Source organism: Arachis hypogaea, chromosome 18, assembly GCF_003086295.3.
Source record: "Arachis hypogaea cultivar Tifrunner chromosome 18, arahy.Tifrunner.gnm2.J5K5, whole genome shotgun sequence".
NCBI lineage: Eukaryota > Viridiplantae > Streptophyta > Magnoliopsida > Fabales > Fabaceae > Arachis > Arachis hypogaea.
This window is the reverse complement of record NC_092053.1, coordinates 43,778,369-43,784,905: the sequence shown is the minus strand read 5'-3', so window position 1 is coordinate 43,784,905 and position 6,537 is coordinate 43,778,369. Positions and strand designations below refer to the sequence as shown.

The following is a 6,537-nucleotide window of genomic DNA, read 5'->3' as shown; positions in this document are numbered from 1 at the left end:
AGATTCAGAGGTTGAAAAAGAACTGCTGATGCTGTTGGATTCTGACCTCCCTGCACTCAAAGTGGATTTTCTGGAGCTACAGAACTTGAAATGGCGCGCTTCGAATTTCGTTGGAAAGTAGACATCCAGGGCTTTCCAGCAATATATAATAGTCTATACTTTGGCCAAGAATTGACGACGTAAACTGGCGTTCAACGCCAGCCTTCTGCCCAAATCTGGCGTCCAGCGCCAGAAAAGGATCCAAAACCAGAGTTGAACGCCCAAACTGGCACAGAACTTGGCATTCAACTCCACAATTGGCCTCTGCACGTGTAACACTCAAGCCCAAGCCCAAGCACACACCAAGTGGGCCCCGGAAGTGGATCTATGCATCAATTACTTACTCATGTAAACCCTAGTAACTAGTTTATTATAAATAGGACCTCTTACTATTGTATTAGGCATCTTTGGATTACCTTATGATCCTTTGATCACGTTTTAGGGGGCTGGCCATCTCGGCCATGCCTGGACCTTTCACTTATGTATTTTCAACGGTAGAGTTTCTACACTCCATAGATTAAGGTGTGGAGCTCTGCTGTTCCTCAAAGATTAATGCAAAGTACTACTGTTTTCCATTCAATTCTTCTTATTTCGCTTCTAAGATATCCATTCGCACTCAAGAACGTGATGAAGGTGATGATTATGTGTGACGCTCATCACCATCTCCCCTATGAACGCGTGCCTGACAAAAACCTCTATTCTACATGAATTAAGCTAGAATGAGTATCTCTTAGATCTCCTAACCAGAATCTTCGTGGCGTAAGCTAGAATGATGGCGGCATTCAAGAGAATCCGGAAGGTCTAAACCTTGTCTGTGGTATTCCGAGTAGGATTCAATGATTGAATGACTGTGACGAGCTCCGAACTCGCGATTGCAGGGCGTTAGTGACAGACGCAAAAGGATAGTAAATCCTATTCCAGCATGATCGAGAACCGACAGGTGAATAGCCGTGCCGTGACAGGGTGCGTGAGCATAGTATTCACTGAGAGGATAAGATGAAGCCATTGACAAGGGTGATGCCTCCAGATGATTAGCCGTGCCGTGACAGGGCATTGGATCATTTTCCCGAGAGATGACCGAAAGTAGCCATTGATAGTGGTGATGTATCACTTAAAGCCAGCCATGGAAAGGAGTAAGACTGATTGGATGAAGATAGCAGGAAAGCAGAGGTTCAGAGGAGCGAAAAGCATCTCCATTCGCTTATCTGGAATTCCTACCAATGATTTACATAAGTATCTATATCCCTTTTATTGTTTATTTGAATCTAATAAAATATCATGTTTAAATCCGCCTGACTGAGATTTACAAGGTGACCATAGCTTGCTTCATACCAACAATCTCCGTGGGATTCGACCCTTACTCACGTAAGGTATTACTTGGACGACCCAGTGCACTTGCTGGTTAGTTGTACGGAGTTGTGTCCACACATAGAGCCACAATGAGGATTCAATACAATTATATATTGTTAATCTCACACAAGTACAAAGAACATGGACATCACAATTTCGTGCACCAAGTTTTTGGCGCCGTTGCCGGGGATTGTTTGAGTTTGGACAACTGACGGTTCATCTTGTTGCTCAGATTGGGTAACTTTCTTTTCGTTTTCTTTTCAAAAATCCTTCAAAAATATTTTCAAAAAAAAAAAATTTTTTTTCTCTTTTGTTTTCGAAAAAAAAAATGTTTTCAAAAATATTTTTCTTCAGAATTTTTAAGAATGAATTCTAGTGTTTCATGAAGCATGTGAAGCCTGGCTGGCTGTAAAGCCATGTCTAAATTCGTTTGGACTGAGGCTTCCAACCATCACTTTATACGACTGTAGGGCATGTCAGGCATGTCATGTCTGAATTACATGCTAAAGCTTGGCTGGCCATTGGCCATGTCTAGTGTTTTGGACTGGAGCTTTCATTGAAAGCTTGGCTGGCTAGTGAGCCATGTCTAATTCCTGGACTGAAGCTTTAGACTAACATGGCAAGATTCCTGGAATTCATATTAAAAATTTTGGAATCCTTATTTTTTCTTTTTCATATAATTTTCGAAAAAACAAAAAAATCCAAAAAAATTAGAAAATCATAAAAATCAAAAATATTTTCTGTTTCTTGTTTGAGTCTTGAGTCATATCATAAGTTTGGTGTCACTTGCATATGCATCTTGCATTTTTTTCGAAAATATCATGCATTCATAGTGTTCTTCATGATCTTCAAGTTGTTCTTGGTAAGTCTTCTTGTTTGATCTTGATGATTTTTTGTTTTGTGTCTTATCATGTTTTTCATATGCATTCTTGAATTCTTAGTGTCTAAGCATTAAAGAATTCTAAGTTTGGTGTCTTGCATGTTTTCTTTGCATTAAAAATTTTTCAAAAATGTGTTCTTGATGTTCATCATGATCTTCATAGTGTTCTTGGTGTTCATCTTGACATTCATAGCATTCTTGCATGCATCACATGTTTTGATCTAAAAATTTCATGCATTGCACTTTTTTTTTGTGTTTTTCTCTCTCATCCTAAAAATTCAAAAAATCAAAAAAATATCTTTCCCTTTTTCTCTCATCAAATTCGAAAATTTGGATTGACTTTTTCAAAAATTTTTAAAATCAAATTGTTTCTCATGAGTCAAATCAAATTTTCAATTTGAAAATCTTATCTCTTTCAAAATCTTTTTCAAAAATCAAATCTTTTTCAAAGTTCTTAGTTATTTTCGAAAATTCCAAAAATATTTTTCAAAAATCTTTTTCTTATTTTATATCATAATTTTCGAAAATAACATAATCAATTAATGTTTTGATTCAAAAATTTGAAGTTTGTTACTTGCTTGTTAAGAAAGATTCAAACTTTAAGTTCTAGAATCATATCTTGTGATTTCTTATGAATCAAGTCATTAATTGTGATTTTAAAAATCAAATCTTTTTCAAAACTAATTTCTATCATATCTTTTCAAAAATATCTTCTTATCTTATCTTTTTCAAAAATATCTTTTCAAAATATCTTTTCTAACCTCCTAACCTCTTATCTTTTCAAAAATTTGTTTCAACTAACTAACTAACTTTTTGTTTGTTTCTTAACTTTTTCAAAACTACCTAACTAACTCTCTCTCTCTCATTTTTGAAAATATCTCCCCCTTTTTCAAAAATTTCTTTTTAATTAACTAATTATTTTTATTTTCATTTTTATTTCAAAAAAAAAATTTCGAATAATACTAACAAATTTTCAAAAACCAATTTTCAAAAATCACTAACTCCTTTTCAAAATAATTTTCGAAAATTATACCTCCCCCATCCTATTCTATTTATTCATTCATATCCTAACATCTCATCTCACATCTCTTCCATTCGTACAGTTGTATTTCTTCCTTTACATCACATTCTTTATCTCCCCTCTTTTCTTCCACTCACACAGGGATCCCTATACGGAGGTATAAATGATCTCTACTATTATTATCATTTTCCTGTCCATTCTTCCTTGTCATATGAGCAGGAGCAAGGATAAGAACATTCTTGTGGAAGCAGATCCAGAACCTGAAAGGACTCTGAAGAGAAAATTAAGAGAAGCTAAATTACAACAATCCAGAAATAACCTTTCAGAAATTTTTGAACAGGAAGAGGAGATGGCAGCCGAAAATAATAATAATGTAAGGAAGATGCTTGGTGACTTTACTGCACCTAATTCCAATTTACATGGAAGAAGCATCTCCATTCCTGCCATTGGAGCAAACAACTTTGAGCTGAAACCTCAATTAGTTTCTCTGATGCAGCAGAACTGCAAGTTTCATGGACTTCCATCTGAAGATCCTTTTCAGTTCTTAACTGAATTCTTGCAGATATGTGATACTGTTAAGACTAATGGAGTAGATCCTGAAGTCTACAGGCTCATGCTTTTCCCTTTTGCTGTAAGAGACAGAACTAGATTATGGTTGGATTCTCAACCCAAAGACAGCCTGAACTCTTGGGATAAGCTGGTCACGGCTTTCTTAGCCAAGTACTTTCCTCCTCAAAAGCTGAGCAAGCTTAGAGCTGATGTTCAAACCTTCAGACAGAAAGAAGGTGAATCCCTCTATGAAGCTTGGGAATGATACAAACAGTTGACCAAAAAGTGTCCTTCTGACATGCTTTCAGAATGGACCATCCTGGATATATTCTATGATGGTTTATCTGAGCTATCAAAAATGTCACTGGACACTTCTGCAGGTGGATCCATTCACCTAAAGAAAACGCCTGCAGAAGCTCAAGAACTCATTGACATGGTTGCTAATAACCAGTTCATGTACACTTCTGAAAGGAATCCTGTGAGTAATGGGACGCCTATGAAGAAGGGAGTTCTTGAAGTTGATACTCTGAATGCCATATTGGCTCAGAACAAAATATTGACTCAGCAAGTCAATATGATTTCTCAGAGTCTGCATGGAATGCAAGCTGCATCCAACAGTACTCAAGAGGCATCTTCTGAAGAAGAAGCTTATGATCCTGAGAACCCTGCAATAGCAGAGGTAAATTACTTAGGTGAACCTTATGGAAACACCTATAACTCAACATGGAGAAATCATCCAAATTTCTCATGGAAGGATCAAAAGCCCCAACAAGGCTTTAATAATGGTGGAAGAAACAGGTTTAGCAATAGCAAGCCTTTTCCATCATCAACTCAGCAACAGACAGAGAACTCTGAACAAAATGCTTCTAATTTAGCAAATCTAGTCTCTGATCTATCTAAGGCCACTGTAAGTTTCATGAATGAAACAAGGTCTTCCATTAGAAATCTGGAAGCACAAGTGGGCCAGCTGAGTAAAAGGATCACTGAAATCCCTCCTAGTACTCTCCCAAGCAATACAGAAGAGAACCCAAAAGGAGAGTGCAAGGCCATTGACATAAGCGCCATGGCCGAACCTCTGAGGAGAGGAGAGGACGTGAATCCCAAGGAGGAGGACCTCCTGGGACATCCAGTGATCAATAAGGAGCTTCCCTCTGAGGAACCAAAGGACTCTGAGGCTTATCTAGAGACTATAGAGATCCCATTGAACCTCCTTATGCCCTTCATGAGCTCTGATGAGTATTCCTCTTCTGAAGAGAATGAGGATGTTACTGAAGAGCAAACTGCCAAGTTTCTTGGTGCAATCATGAAGCTGAATGCCAAATTGTTTGGCAATGATGCTTGGGAAGTTGAACCTCCCTTGTTCATCAATGAACTAAGTGATCTGGATCAACTGACATTGCCTCAGAAGAGACAGGATCCTGGAAAGTTCATAATACCCTGTACCATAGGCACCATGATCTTTAAGGCTCTGTGTGACCTTGGTTCAGGAATAAACCTCATGCCCCTCTCTGTAATAGAGAAACTGGGAATCTATGGGGTGCAAGCTGCTAAAATCTCACTAGAGATGGCAGACAGCTCAAGAAGACAGGCTTATGGACAAGTAGAAGATGTATTAGTAAAGGTTGAGGGCCTTTACATACCTACTGATTTCATAGTCCTGGATACTGGAAAGGAAGAGGATGAATCCATCATCCTAGGAAGACCTTTCCTGGCCACAGCAAGAGCTGTGATTGATGTTGACAGAGGTGAAATAGTCCTTCAATGGAATGAGAACTCCCTTGTATTCAAAACTCAAGGATCTCCCTCTGCAACCATGGAGAGGAAGCAGGAAAAGCTTCTCTCCAAGCAGAGTCAACTAGAGCCCCCACAGTCAAACTCTAAGTTTGGTGTTGGGAGGCCACAACCAAACTCTAAGTTTGGTGTTGAACTCCCATATCCAAACTCTAAGTTTGGTGTTGGAGAGTCCCAACAAAGCTCTGCACATCTGTGAGGCTCCATGAGAGCCCACTGTCAAGCTATTGACATTAAAGAAGCGCTTGTTGGGAGGCAACCCAATGTTTATCTAATTCTTATTTTTATTGTTTTTCATGTTTTCTTAGGTTCATGATCATGTGGAGTCACAAAATAAATATAAAAATTGAAAACGGAATCAAAAACAGCAGAAGAAAAATCACACCCTGGAGGAGCATCTGTCTGGCGTTCAAACGCCAGAACAGAGCATAGTTCTGGCGCTGAACGCCCAGAATGGGAGCATCCTGGCACTGAACGCCCAGAACAAGCATGGTTCTGGCGTTCAACGCCAGAAATGGCAGCAAAGGGGCGTTGAACGCCCAAAATGGGCACCAACCTGGCGCTGAACGCCCAGAGTTGTGTGCAAGGGCATTTTACATGCCTAAATTGGTGCAGGGATGTAAATGCCTTGACACCTCAGGATCTGTGAACCCCACAGGATCCCCACCTACCTTCACTCACTCTCTTCTCTCTTCTCAATCATCCTCTATTCCCAATAAACACTCATCCCTTCTGTCTTCCATTTACCACTCACACCCATACACCCACTTACCTTCAAAAATTCAACATCTCTCTCCCACCCAATCCCACCCATATGGCCGAACACACACTCCCATCCATCTCCTCCATATCTTCTTCTTATTCTTCAGTCTTTCTTCTTTTGCTCGAGGGCGAGCAACATTCTAAG

General features: G+C 39.0%; 1 non-coding gene across 1 annotated transcript; it reads right to left on the bottom strand.

Moving 5' to 3' along the window:
• Positions 1–4,035: 4,035 nt before the first annotated feature.
• On the bottom strand, positions 4,036–4,143 carry LOC112773737 (small nucleolar RNA R71). The gene has a single exon (XR_003188272.1). It is a non-coding gene; the product is annotated as a small nucleolar RNA R71 (small nucleolar RNA).
• Between the last annotated feature and the right edge of the window lie 2,394 nt (positions 4,144–6,537).